Source organism: Alligator mississippiensis, chromosome 1 (assembly GCF_030867095.1).
Source record: "Alligator mississippiensis isolate rAllMis1 chromosome 1, rAllMis1, whole genome shotgun sequence".
NCBI classification, from domain to species: Eukaryota; Metazoa; Chordata; order Crocodylia; family Alligatoridae; genus Alligator; species Alligator mississippiensis.
Genome location: NC_081824.1, coordinates 473,286,213 through 473,300,715, shown reverse-complemented (window position 1 = coordinate 473,300,715; position 14,503 = coordinate 473,286,213). Strand labels below are relative to the sequence as shown.

Here is a 14,503-nt window from a genome sequence, read left to right as displayed (position 1 = left end):
ACTTTTAGTTACAATTGTAGTTGTTTTTGTAACACTAATTCTTATAGTATTGTTTGGGAAGGAAGTCCATTCGGAGCATTGTTTCTGATATATGTAATTATTATGTTTTTAATGTTTGTGGTGTTTCTTAAAGCTAAGCAGTGTTATATACGTAGCAAAGAGTTTTAAAATAAAATTGTGTTGTATAAATTAAGTGTGTAATCATTATGAAATCGTGCAATTAGTTAACTACTCCCCCAGCCAGTGCATCAAAACGAATCAGTAAATTGTGTGGGATTTTCTCTATTCCATAACCCACTAGAGACATCCTGGAATGCCTCCCTAACACCAGCAGGATAATGTCTCCCTGACACTTGTAAGATAGCAAGAAGTTGAGAAAAAGGTCTAATTATAATGCTAAAAATCACACCCTGGGCAGAGCAAAAGTATGTTAATGAAACATATATGTATGTAAATGAAATACATGGCTAAACCATAGGTATAGAGACATGCTCAGTAGAGAACGTCTTATGTCAGTGGCTTGTAACCAATCACTGAGCAATACACTTGCAAACATATGTATAAAAGGTACCCAAAGGTAGAAACCAGTGGTGCTTGCTTTGCAAAAGATTGCCAAGCACCCCTCTCTGCGCAGACTTGAAACAATAAAGATTAAGTTGGATCCTCCACCCCTGTGTGTTTATTGGCAAAAGCGCACCGGGCACGAACTCACACTGTCCTTTGGAGACACCACTGGCAGCGCCCAAGATCCCCCCAAACACCCCGAGATCGGTGCCACCCTGCTCTTACCGCCCCCACCAGCACCTCCCCGCCCCCGGGCACACGGGCTCTGCCCAGGGCAGGACCTGACCTGCGACTAAAGCAAGAGAGAGGAAGAAAAGCAAAGCCCCGCACGAGAGGAGCCGGACCCCTGTCGCGGGACCCCCAGCCCGAGGCTGCCCCATCGGCCCCCGCCTGGCCCGGGGGTTGGGGGGTGGGATGCAGACTTGGGTGTGCACAGGGAGCAGGGGGCGTTTGCACCGGTGGCGAGGGGGGTGTCGTTGCAGCACCCCTTCCCGCCGGAGTGCCCGCGCCCGGGGAGGGCCGGGGCTGCAGCCCTGCTACCCCCACCCCCACCCCTATGGGGCCGAGCTGGGGCCGGCTCCCCTCTGCTCTTCCCGGGACCCCTGGGGGCTCCGGACCTTCCCCCCGCCGCCAGCCCAGCCTGCCCCATGGCCGGGCGGGATCGTGTGCGTATGTGCGTGTTTGTATTTGCACGCACAAGTGTGAGCTTGCATGTGCCGGTGCGTGCATGCGTTTGTGCTTGCATGTCCTTGTCTGTCCATGCATGTGTTTGTGCATGCACACACGAGTGTGTGCTTGCATGTGTCTGTCTGCATTCACGTGTATGCATCTGTCTGCGTACACGCGTGTACATGTCTCCATGCATGTATGTGTGCAGGCACGTCTCCATGCATGCACGTGTGTGCAGGTGTGTCTCTGTGCGTGCATGTATGTGCATGCATGTGTCCAGGTGCACATGTGCATGTTTGCATGCACACACGTGCATGCGTTTGTGCATGCATGCGTCTGCATGCGTGAGTTTGCTTACGTGTGTCTGCTTGCATACATCTGTGTGAATGCATACGCGAGCATGTGTGCATGTGTTTGTGCATGCACGTGTGCCTGCATGTGCCTGTGTGCCTACATTTATGTGCGTGCATGCCTGCATGCATACGCATGCATGTGTCTGTGTGCATTCATGTGTGTGCATGTGTGTGTGCATGTGCACCTGTGCATGCTTATGTGTGCATGCACAAGTCTGCATGCATGAGTGTGCTTGTAGGTTTCTGTATGCATGTGTGTGCATGTGTATGTATCTATGTGCGTGCATGTGTCTGCACACATCTGTGTGCATGTTTGTGCATGCGTGTGTTCTTGCATGTCTGTGTGCATATGCATGTCTGTGTGCATGTATCTGTGTGCATGTGTGTGTTCCTGCATGTGCCTGTGCGTGCATGAGTGTATGTGCATGTCTGTGTCAATTCATATGTACCTCTGTGTGTCTGTTCATGAGTCTGCATGTGTACATATGTGTTCATGTGTGTGCCTGCATGCATGTGTGCATGCATATGTGCATGTGTGTGTGCATGTGTGTATGTGTGTGCACGTGTGTCTGTGCATGTGCTCCTCTTTGCATGTGTACATGCCTGTCTGTGCATGTGTTTCTGTGTTCATAGCAGGGAGAGTGTATTTGTGTCTGCGTGTCCATGTGCAGAGAGTGAGTGTGAAGAGTGCATGCCTGCCTGCATGTGTGCATGTGTCTGTCCATGTGTGTGCGTGTGCATGCATCTGTGTTCATGGCATGGAGAGCGTGTTAATGTGTCCACGTGCAGAGCGAGTGAATAGAGTGCACACCCATCTCTCTCTGTGTGCATGTGTCTGTGCGTGTGTGTGCCTGCATGTATGTGTGTGTGTTCATGGCAGGGAGAATATGCTTGTGCCTGCGTGCCCATCCCCATGCCTCAGCCCAGTCTGTCTGTCCACTGCAATCTCAGGGGTGTCCCTCCTGCCAGTACTGTGAAGCCCCACTCCTACCCCTTCAGAATAAAACCCACCACGAGCCACTTTTCCTTTATTATATTTTAATATAATCTTCTTGGGTGGAAGCAAAACAAGGCTCAAGCCATTCTCCAGACTGGGGGCAGGGAAGCCAGCAATGGGACAAGGACAGCCCTCACTCCTGCTTAAAACAGACCATTCCAGTACAACCCCCTCCCTCCCATTCATATAAATTAAGTCTCTCTCTCCTGGGAAAGCAGCAGGTATAGAAGAACAGCTCTAAAAATATAACATGTCTTGCATTAGGCCCCCAAAACACATCTTCAAAGTTCAACCACAACCATGCCTGCGGCCCTGCCCCCTCTACACGGAGTCCTCTGGGTGTGGGCGCACGTGAAGCTGTGCAGGCAGGTCTCTGAGAGGGGAGGGGCAGGTCCTCGAGGAGCCTCCCCACAGCAAGGTCACTCCCGGGGCCAGTTAATGCTGACCTGGCCCGAGGCCTCCAGCACCTCCCGCTTGCAGTCGAAGTCGCCGTTGATGTGGCTGATGGACTGCTCCTCCACCACCCAGAGCTGGCAGCTGGTCTGCGGGATCAGTCGTGCATCATGGCTCACGTTGATCACTGCTGTGAAGAGACAGGAGGCAAAGCATGAGCGGGGTGGGAGGCAAAGCAGAGGCCATTTCCATGCTGAAGGAGAATGGAAAGACCCCACATTTTCCCCATCAGCCACTGCCAGGACAGGGCTGGGCAGTGAAGGGCACAACTGGGACCCAACGGGGACCCTGGCAGGAGGGCACTGCTTGTAGTATACAAACCCTCCCGTGGGACCCACGGGCCCACCCCCAGCCAAGTAACCCTTCTGCTTCCCTGCAGCCCCAGATGGGAACCCCATCCATGCCAGCCGGGATCTGACCCATGCACCTATTACTACCTTCCTCTGCCTGACAGATGGGACCCATGAGGCCACCCCAGCCCAGTATCGCCATCCACCCTTCAATCCGATCCATGGGCCCAGTATTCCCCCAACCCCGGCCTCCTCTGACCAGGGCAGTGGACACCTCCCACAGTGCTGCTTCCACTCACCTCCATGTACGTGCTGACAGCATCACCCAAGGGATCGATTGACTCAATGCACAGATGATTTGTGGGTTCATTCTGGGGAAGTGACAGATCCCCAAAAGAAGCCAGGAGTCCTGAGCCACAGAGCCTTCCTCCCACCCCTTCCCTCCTTCCCTCAGCTAGAAACAGGACCCAGGAGTCCTCCCAAACCATGCCCCTCACCTTGGCATGCTGGACAGCACTCCTTTCGAAGAGCCAGAGCAGGGCACAACCTGCAAGTCCTGGTCCTCACGCCTGCTCTGCTCTAACGCGCTTCCTTCCCAGAGCAGCGAACCCGACACAGCCCCGTTCCCATCTCCTGGATCCATCAGGCTCCCTGCAGGTCAGCTCAGCAAACATCACACGGGCTGTCTGCCCCCCGGGGAGGAAAGAAAAGGGCCCTGAGATAAGTGGGGTGAAAGGAGTGTCCAATCCCTCCTCCTTCCCCAAAATGCCAGGATCCAACTTCCCACCCACCTCCCTCCACTAACAGCAGCTCAAGGTCCTGTGCTCCCACCCAGGGCAAGGGCAATGCGCTCCCACCCAGGGCAAGTCTCCGCTCCCCGCCCCAGCTCTCCCCTGCATGGCCAGACCCACGGCGCTCCCAGGGCCACAGCTCCAGCCTCTCCCTGACTTCTTCCTCAGTGGCCAGCCCTCACTCCTGGATTCCCAGCCTGTCTCCCCTTTGCCTCAGCCCTCACATCCTGATCAGCCCCCTGCACCCTCAGGCCCTAGCTCCTCCATACTCACCCTCTCCCCCCTGCCTGGAAGCCCCAGCCCCACACCTGACAGCCTGCAGATCTGCATGGTGAGGGCATGGCTCTCAAGGCTGAAGCGCCCCAGGCACTTGTGAGCATCCTGATAGGGCAGGTGGATTTGTTTCGGCCACGTTCTCCTCCAAATCGGACGTGGTGATCTGGTGCAGAATGACACTAATTCTACAACGCCGTGAAGTAATGTATCTTGCAGCATTTCATTTTGAGCAAGATAACGAAGAATACCAAACAGCGGTGGTTCCCCTACTGTAATGCACTTCTTTGATCGTAAAAGGTCTCTCTCTAAAGTACTCTATTGCTCATGTATGATAGTGGATTTACATGATTCTGCTTATTACACATTTATAGCTAGACAGTGTCAAGAAAATCCTGAGCCTTATAGTAGAATAGGGTAAGTCCTGCCTGGATCTTGTCCATCATCAGGTATGAAAGGCCAGCTCCTTCCTCCTCTTCACTCTCCCCCAAATCTGAACCTCCAACATTTTCATCTTCGTCTTCTTTGTACTCTCCTGATGGACCAGCTTCGTCTTCATCTGCTTCATCCTCCTCATCCCCCTCTGAAAGGCAGGTAAATTAATTCCTTACAGCTTTGCTTAAACCTCAAAGGCTTGTTTGTAAACTAATCTTAAATGATTTTCTGAAATCTGACTCAATTCAGCTACAAAACCTTCTCCAGAAATCTTTAAAAAAAGACAGGACTAGAAGTAACATCCCACTTTTTCCTCTTTCTATAGGAAGAGAAAACACAGAACTGAATGTGCCACAGCATCGAATATGAGATGATGGGTACGGAAAAAAAAAAGCTTTTGGTACCAGCAATAAAATAACTGCTTTTATATAGTTATATCTCAGTGTAAAGATGTGTACTCATGTTTTCCTAAGTGCAGCTCTCCTTTAACCGTGCACAGCATCCACGACTACATTCCTTGCAAGTGCATTGCCCGCCCCCCGCATTACCCAATAGGAGCAGTATGTGATACTGCCCTTCACCTGACACACGTAGCTGATTTGTGCTCCAGCACTTCCACAGTCACTTTAGTCTCAATTTTGTATTTAGATCCTGACTGAATGGCATAACTAATGACTGCATGTTTAGAGAAGTTACCCTCATCATCTTCATCTTCTGAGTTGGGGGCCTCATTACCTTCCTGATCAAATCAATCTAGGTAGGTGATCTCCTGAAGCAGCTCAAAAATCCTTTCCCTGTAATCCTTCAGGTTTGTGATGGCACAGCTGAAGAAGTCCAGGTCTTCATTTTTTTAAGGTTTTGCTAAAAATTAATTAAAATTGCTCACGGAGATGAAATAACTACTTGGTACGTCCAAGTACTGCTCTGCTGCCTCCTAAATGTCACTGACTTTGCTGGCTACCTCCCACCACCTGTTCTCCGTTGCTGTTTCCCATTGTACAGAGCTCATGTAAGAAGTCTTCGTGCTGACAATCAACATCCCTTCCCCAGAAGATCAGACACTCTCTCTACGCTCCCTTTGAAACAGGTTTGACCCACTTTCCATCCCATTGAAATGTGTGTCTTTGCTGCTGGATGCCCCAAAAGTACGTGTCTTCAGAAATACGATCCTATAATCACCCAGGGAGATGCAAAGCTCTCCCATTCTCTGAGGTCGGCACAGCCAACTGTCCCAGCGCCGATCCTGCCATGCCTGGTGCACAGACAGCTTTCCATGGCCTGAATGGGGCAGCTGTGGATGTGACGACAGAGGTAATCCTGCTTAGAGTAGATCCGGGTTCTGCAGTCCATTGTAGTCACGAGTCGGCTTGTGTGAGTAGGAAGCTTCGGAGCCACCTCGGAGACCCGGCCATAGGGTATAATGGGGAATCAGTGAAATATCGACAGCTTTGTTGTTTTTTTGTCTGATTTGGGTGAAACTTGCAGGGATGGTAGCCCCTGTTGAGAGCATGAAGCCTGCCACGTTTCAAGAAGATCGGTGCAGGGGCTCGGGGGAACTGCACCCCACATTCTTGAAAGCAAAACTCACGTCACGTGTATGTGTTACGCCACAGCCGGGTGAAAACTGCAGGGGCGGTAGCCTCGCCGAGGCCATGAAACCTGCCAAGCTTCAAGACGATTGGTGCAGGGTTTTGGGGGAACTGCACCTCAAGCTGCTGACAGGCAAAACTCGTGACATAGATGACCGTGTGTGTTAAGGTGCAGCGGGCTGGAAACTGCAGCGATGGTGGCCCCTGCTGCGGCCACGAGGCCTGGCAGCTGGCGAGGAGATCGGTGCAGGGCTTCTGGGCTCGGGGGCCTGCACCTCTGGCTGCTGACAGGCAAAACTCGTGACATGGGTGCTCGTGCAACTGTGGCTGTTTTGAGGCATGGGACCTGGGATCACCGCAGGCCCGGCTGTTACCAGTTACCAATTAATCATGATTCCCTCAGGGACCAGCTCAATACACAGCACCAAGAACAATCCACTGCCCCAAGACAGACCCCGTCAGTGCACTTAACAAAAGATGAAGCCTCTTCAGACAATCTACAGGAAAACCGGTCTCAGTTCTGCGCATCTCCATTTGATTTTGTAAGCATGAGTGCCTTGAGGCTGGCAACAACCAAAATGGCTCAGGATTAAAAAGTTAAGAGAAGATGTGAAGATGCCGTTTCATAGACACCTTGTTGTAAAAGGAAGAGGATTGGAAAAAAAGAAAATAAAACCCCATAATTTCAAGCTGGCTCCTACGTGTCTGGTTATTCCTTAAAACTTGATGTTTTTCCTGGTTGTTAATCCATTTCTTGAGACGTTCCAAACCAGATAACCCCTGGTCACTGAGAAAGGTCATTCATTTAAATTGAAACTGTTATATAATAGGATTTTCCCTGTCACTTATGGCTTGGGACCCTCTTGATTTACACAATTAAAAGAATGCTTTGAAGAGTCTGGACTAAGGGGATAAGAAAGCTGTAAAGCAGCAAACAGGGTGCTTCAAGAGAAGAAAATCTCTCTGACATCACCCGCTGTTGTTCCCAAGAAGCTGGCAGAAACAGATCCTCTCCCTTCAAGGATCGTGCTGGGAACTTTGCTTGTCATCAGATCACCCGAGTGCCTGGGAACAGTGACACCCCAGCTCTCGCTCTCTCTTTCTCTCTTTTTCTTTTTGTCTCTAGGCATAGCTTTCTGAACCTAAATTGTATTAGTTAAGCTTCAGCTAAGTTTCCCCAAATACTCAATTAAACCAGGGGAATATTGTAATTGTTTTCTTTGTTTTCCCTTGCATGTCTATTACTACTAGTACCATTATAAATTGGATATGCTTCACAATAAATAACTTTTATAGTCAAACTGGAGGTAACTGGGTGTATTTTTCCTTCTCTACTTCCCTTCCCCACTTGCTCTGCAGCAACGCTTCTTTTACCTAAGCCAAAGATCCCTGTCAAGCCCAGAAATACTGCGGGGTCCGCTCATCAAGAGGCTACCACTACTACGACAGTTAGGGCAAAAGATTGGGACGTGCTGAGTTTGAGACACATAAGGGGATCAGCTTGTATAGGCTGATTGGCCCAGTTTGGCTCAGGCGTGCCCTAATGAACTGAGAGCTGGCCCATGAGGGTGTCAGCTGGACACCCAGCCGCATTCAGAGGGATTCTGTTCACTGAGTGCTGGTGTCTGACTGCAGTGTAGTGTTCCCTTAATGAACTGATTCCTGGCACATGAAGGTGTCAGCCTGTACATGCTGATCAACCCGGCCGGGTCAGGCGTGTCATGTTAGTGTGTGTGTGTGCGCGTGTGTGTGTGTGTGTGCATTTGACTGATTTAGTGGCTGGAGGAACCCAGCCCCATTGAAACGGAGTCCTGCAAGATAGCTCCATCGGGGGTGAGGACTTGCAGAAGGCAGAGATACAGCTCCGTACAGAAACACAGGTAACACGAGCAGCACATTGATAGAATTGCAAAGACCCTAGAAATGTACCCCTAATAAATGAGCACACCCCAAAGTGACAGGCAAATCTGGTAACAGCTGGGATCATGGCTGGAAATCCATTTTGGGCCACCCCACACCATCTGGGCCAGGCAAGACACTGGTCATCAATTCAGTCTGTAATCTCAGCCTAAATGCTGGGTCCTTAGTCAAGCATGTATACTTAGTACCATGGGAATGGGGGGCTGTTAGTTGGCAGCCTGGTATGAAGAAACCACGCTCTGGTCCGGGCCAGACTGGTCAGTGGTGTCCGGGAGAGTCCCCCGGTGCCATAGAGGCATGGTGTGGGGTGGCCCAAGAAGGATTTCCATCTCTAATCCCAGCCCATGAGAAATTCCTTCCTTGAGCCTGTCTACTTAGTACAGTGGGGATGGGGGAACTGGCCCAAACAGTATTTCCAGCCATAACCCCAGTCCAAAACCAGGTCCTTATTTGGGTCCATGTACTTAGTACCATGGGCACGGGGGGCTGGCAGTTGGCAGCTTGGCACGCAAAAACTGCACTTTGGGCCAGGCAAGACTCTGGTTGGGGGGTGTGGGATAGTATCCAGTGCCACAGAGGCATGGTATGGGGTGGTCCAAAGAGGATTTCCTGTCAACCCAGCCCAAAACCCAGTTCCTTATTCAAGCCCATATACTTAGGACAGTATTTGTGGGGGCTGCCAGTTCATGGCCTGGCACAACCAAACCATGTCTTCAGTCAAGTAGGAGAGCAAGGGGATGTAGCTCAGTGGTAGAGCGCATGCTTTGCATGTATGAGGTCCTGGGTTCAATCCCCAGCATCTCCACTTTTCATGGGGCAGCAGGGCAGGCCCTACAGACAGGTTAGAAGGTCTCAACCTATTCAGCCTCCACAAGAGAAGACTGAGAGGGGATCTGGTGGCAGTTTACAAACTCCCCAGGGGGGACCAGAGAGAACTGGGGGAAGCTCTGTTCCCCCCAGGCACCCCCCAGGGTTACTAGGAATAACACCCTCCAATTGTTAGAGAAAAGGTTCAGTCTGGACACCAGGAAACATTACTTTACACTTAGGGCTGCCAGGCTCTGCAATGGGCTCCCAAGGGAGGTGGTGCTCTCCTACCTTGGGCGTCTTCAAGAGGAGGCTGGGTAGATATTTGGCTGGGGTGACATGATTCTGGCACCCATTCCTGCCTGAGGGAGGGAGTCAGACCTGATGAGCTGCTTAGGTCCCTTCCACCCCCAAGTACTATGATACTATGACTCCGGTCAGAGATGACCAGGAGAGTCCCCTGGTACAACAGGGACATGCTGTGAGGTGGCCCAAAACAGATTTCCAGCCATAATCCCAGCCCAAGATCCACTTCCTTACTCAAACCCACATACTTAGCACCGTGGCTGGGGGGAGCTGTCCGTTGGCATCCTGGCAGGGCCAAACCACGAGTTGGGCCAGGCAAGCTGTGGTCAGGGATGTCCAGGGGAGTCCACTGGTACCACAGAGTGACAGCGTGGGGTGGCCCAACAAGCATTTCCATCTCTGATCGCAGCCCAAATCCCAGTTCTTTATTCAGGCCCCTGTAGTTGGTGGCGTCTGGGTGGACGATCAGCTGGCAGCCTGGCACAGCCAAACCGTTTCCTGGGACCGGCAGGACTCTGCAGAGATAACCAGGTGAGTCCCATGTGCCACAGAGGCATGGTGTGGGCTGGCCCAAGAAGGATTTCTAGCTGTGATCCCAGCCCTAAATCCAGGTCCTTATGTGGGTCCATATACTCAGCACAGAAGCTGGCACGCTGTCGGTTCGCAGTCTATCACGGGCAAGCCGCGTTCTGGGTCGGGCAAGGCGGGTGAGAGACGTCCAGCAGAGTCCCCGATGGCGCACAGGTCTGTCATGGGGTGGCCCAGGAAGGATTTCTGGCTACCCACTTGTGACATGGGTGCTCGTGCAACTGTGTCTGTTTTGAGGCATAGGACCTGGGATCACTGCAGGCCTGGCTGCTACCAGTTACCAATTACCTGGGATCATGGGGTGGCCCAAGAAGGATTTCTGGCTATAATCCCAGCCCAAAAAGTAGTTCCTAACTCACGCCCATATATTTAGTACAGGGGCGGGGGGTGTCAGCTGGCAGCCAGCACGGCCAAACCGCACTTTGGGCCGGGCAACGCTGTGGTCAAGGTGCTTTGGGACAGTCCCCTGTGGTGTCAACAGGCAGTTTGGGGTGGCCCAAGAAGTATTTTGCCCCATAATCCCATCATAATCTGACCTGTATTTAGGGCTCTGGACTTGATGGATATTATTTTGCATATTAATTAGCAAATATGCAATGAAATTATATTTAAGATGTGTAATTCATTAACAACAAGCTTTGATTGGGTCTAGATTAGCTTTGAGAAAGGAACTGGGAATAAGCAACCACCTTTAGCCTGTTAGGTGGGATGGAGGAGCCGGGGCCCTGCCGGCAGCTTTGGGTGTCTCCCCAGCCCCCAAAAAAGCAGTCTGAGATTTATTTATTTATTTTTAAAAGGATTTTTACCTCCCCAAAAACTCACCCCCGACACAACCAAGCAATGCACGGAGGGCGAATTGCAGCGGGTGACCCAGACTCAGAGTTAACTGAAGAAAAGGGGAGGAGAAAAGAAAAGAAGTCGTTCACCTCCATCGAGTGCAGAAAACACACCGGCTTTCAAACACAGGAATACTACATAGCCAGTCACAGTAATGACAATACTATATAAAGAATAATTAAGATGTAGCAGTACCGCAGTAATAGCGATTAGCCGATGCCCAGCCCAGGGTTTCTAGCGCCCACGCAACTGGTTTAAAAGAAGCTGGATGTGCAGAGCGCGTTGTGCACGCCCAACGGATTTTAAAAATCATTTCATTCATGTCATGATAATAAATTTAAAAATCATCTTATTAACGTCATGACGATCGTGCACCGCTAGAAGGAGAAATATTAGAATAGTAAGCAACATGAGCGTTAATTAGCACTATGTAAACCTACGGTAATTAGTGAGCAGCCACGTGTAAAAGGTAGCACTAAGCATCCAGGAGGCGCGGAGAAGGCGGGTCCCGGCTGTTCTGGGGCCGGGGTGGGGAGGGAAGGAGCAGGCGGCCCCGGGGCTCCCGCATGCCGGCTCGGGGCACGTGCAGCGCCGTGTGGGCGGGCGGGCGGGCGGCTCCGCGCTGCCTCCCCGGGCGCATCTCGAGCCCCTGCCCGAGCCCGGAGCGGAGCTGCGCCTCCCCCGCCGCTGCCCCCGGCCGCAGCGCCGCGCTCCTCCGCGCCCGCGCAGCGGGTCCCGCGCACCCCGCCTAGGCCACGCCCCCTGGGGCGGAGCTCCGCGCTCCTCCGCGGCCGCTCCTGCACTGCGTGTCCCGCGCACGGCGCAGGCGCGCCTTCGGCCAAGCCACGCCCCCCGTGCCGGCAGGGCGGGGGCGGGACCAGGGAGGAGGCGGGCGCTTAATCTTTCCATGCCGGCGTTCATTGGCTGGGAGGCGCTGCGCGGGCCGGCAGCCGATTGGGTGCGGTGGACGCCCGTCTGGGCTGAGAGCTTTTAAATACGACTGTAGCCGCCATAACGCGCCACGCGGTCGGGGAAGCTGGTCGCGGGCGGGTGTTGGGGCTGTGGCCTGACGGATCCCGGGCCCTCAGCCCAACAAGGGGTTTTTGAACCAAAAGCTTGCTTAAAATTTTTTTTCCAACTATTTAAGTTGGTCTAACAAAAGATGAGATTCACCCAAAGAACCTTGTCTACCTAGTAATACTCTCACGGACTCATGGTTCCCCTGGATGCACTGGATCTAAAGTGATTTCATCCAAGAGAGGAAAATTGGCCAAGTTACTGGAATTCCCTCTTCTTCCCCAGAGAGCCAACTTCTCTTGAAAGGATTTGACTGTTTTGTCCTCCAAGGTAGTCACTTCTTCACCTGGGACTGAAATGTTCAACGAGTTTGGACTGAAATGTTCAATAAGTTTAGAATTGTGAACACATCTGCGAGGTACGCCAAACAACCCGCAAAGTTCGGACCTATGAAACACTGAAGCAGAATTGATCCATTTTCATGCAGAAACATTTCAATTAATCTCAAAGTTCAAAAACTCTTGTCAGAACTTTTTGTCCGGATAACCAGCGTACTTCTGTGTGAAGCAGAAGTCAGTGTGTTCAGACCCAACCTCTTCCTTCGCACAGCGCTTTGAACATGCAGTGATTCAATGCCCTTGCTCTGATCCAGTTGACGGCCTGGATGACAACATCCAACACGACTTTCAAATAAGAGGGAGGAGGATGCAATGACTAGAGATCACATTTGGATTCACCTTCTTGACGAGAGCGGTGAACTCTGAATATTTCCCCAGCATAGCAGGAGCACCATCAGTACAAATAGCTCCTACAAGGTCCCAGGAAAGGCTGGAAAAAAATTAATTCATCGTAGCCATAATGTCTGCTACCTTTGTTATTTCTTTCAGGAGTTCACAAAAGAGAAATTCTTCTTTGACTTGATTCTCATGCGCATATCAAGCAAAAACGAGAAGTTGTGCGCAATTTGAGACATCAGTTGATTCATCCAACTGCAAGCCAATTTTACCAGACTTCTTGGCTTGCTCCACTACTTGTTTGCGTATGTCTTCTGACATGTCCTTGATTCGGTCGTGAATGGTGTTGTATGGGGGATCTGTGCTATTTTTAGTTTTGCATCTTTACCACACATCAGCTTGGCTATTTCCATGGCACGGTTTCACCAGGGTCTCTGCGATGGTATGCAGCTTTTTTTCTGTGGCCATCCTTAATGCCATGCAATAACAAGCCGCCAGCGCTGGCTTCTGAGGAGTAAAGTGTGCTCGTTTCAAGTTGTGATCGCTTGATTTTTAATAAAGCTTCTGGGTCTTTAGTATTTTCAGAGTGAACAGTCTGAACGTGCTCTTTAAGTTTAGATGGCTTCATATATCCATTGCAAAGTACTTTTTGAGCGAAGGAAGCATTGTGGATTTTATAAATCATCTGTATCAAGCATGAACATAAAGCCAAACTGCACATGCGAATCCTAGTAATAACACTTCTTTGACATGATAAATCGATGGACGAAGCAAGAATTCAGTCCCTGAAAAATAGTGCAAAGTCAAACCCTTAAAATATACATCATAGGTTGGTAACAATGTAAAATTGAACATAGGTACTTACCAAAATGAAAGGAAAAAGCAGATGTATACTGTTACTTGCGTGGAACCGCCACGTGCATAAAAAAAAGACGTAAAAAACTCAAATGCAAACACAACAACTTCGAACACACAACTATGTTCAAAGACTTGACTCTACACGACTGAGTGACAGGTGTTTGGAGCAACGTTTCTGGTGCAAGGTTGAGGCATGGAGCAGGAGTAGGATATCTGGTTTCCATGCACGTGTGCATTTTAACGACAGTAAACCCCCAGCATTTTCACATTTTTTAGGCCCTTCGACCTGTGTTAGACGGTGTATGAAATATATCTCGTGTACCCCCGATGAGGCTTCATGTACCCCCTGGAGGTACATGGAGCCTGGTTCAGAACCGCTGGTCTAGAACTTGATTCTCGATCGGGGGCCGCAGCAAACCCAATTCACAAGAGAAAATTAGAGGTTTCAAATGGGAATCTGTAGTACTAAAAACAGCTCTGCCCTGTCTGTGGCGATTGATTTTTCTGAGCTCTTCGCAACAGAAAAATTATTCTTACTTACGTCAAAAAATGAGCGAAAATTAAGCGCAGGCATCCTTCATGGGGGGCCTTGAGTCCAATGGCCAGTGCTTGGGCATCTGGTGTGTGAGGTACTTCAGATTGAGACAGGAGATGAGTTTCACAGATCTTCCAAGCAAACTTTTTAGACATTCCTGCAAGTTAGCTTGTGGTATCATACCCCGCGATGGCATGAAAACCCAGCAGTCCGTCCCTTAGTTCATCACAGCACTCCACCTTGTGCACAGCAATGTATTGTTAGTTCTTGATGGGCTTGCTCTCATCCACAGCTCACTGCTGAGACGAGGCCAGAATGCAATCAGTAGCAATAGGACTTCAGTGTCACGGCTTGTTGTCGGACAGTGAAGAAGTTCTTTCTTATGTCCAGCCTGAATCGGTCGCAGCAGTTTGTGACCGTTCGATCTTGTCATCCCTTGGGGCGCTCTGGTGAACAGATGTCCCCCCGGATCCTGATGAGCACCCCT

The 14,503-nt window shown here is 50.8% G+C and overlaps 1 long non-coding RNA gene and 1 other non-coding gene across 2 annotated transcripts; one reads left to right on the top strand and one right to left on the bottom strand.

Annotated features, from left to right (window-relative positions):
* Positions 1-2,614: 2,614 nt before the first annotated feature.
* On the bottom strand, positions 2,615-11,576 carry LOC132248736 (uncharacterized). The gene is made up of 3 exons (XR_009460088.1): positions 11,313-11,576; positions 3,824-4,973; positions 2,615-3,166 (listed from the first exon to the last, which is right to left on the bottom strand). It is a non-coding gene; the product is annotated as an uncharacterized LOC132248736 (long non-coding RNA).
* On the top strand, positions 9,068-9,139 carry TRNAA-UGC (transfer RNA alanine (anticodon UGC)). Its single transcript has one exon. It is a non-coding gene; the product is annotated as a tRNA-Ala (tRNA).
* Positions 11,577-14,503: the final 2,927 nt, after the last annotated feature.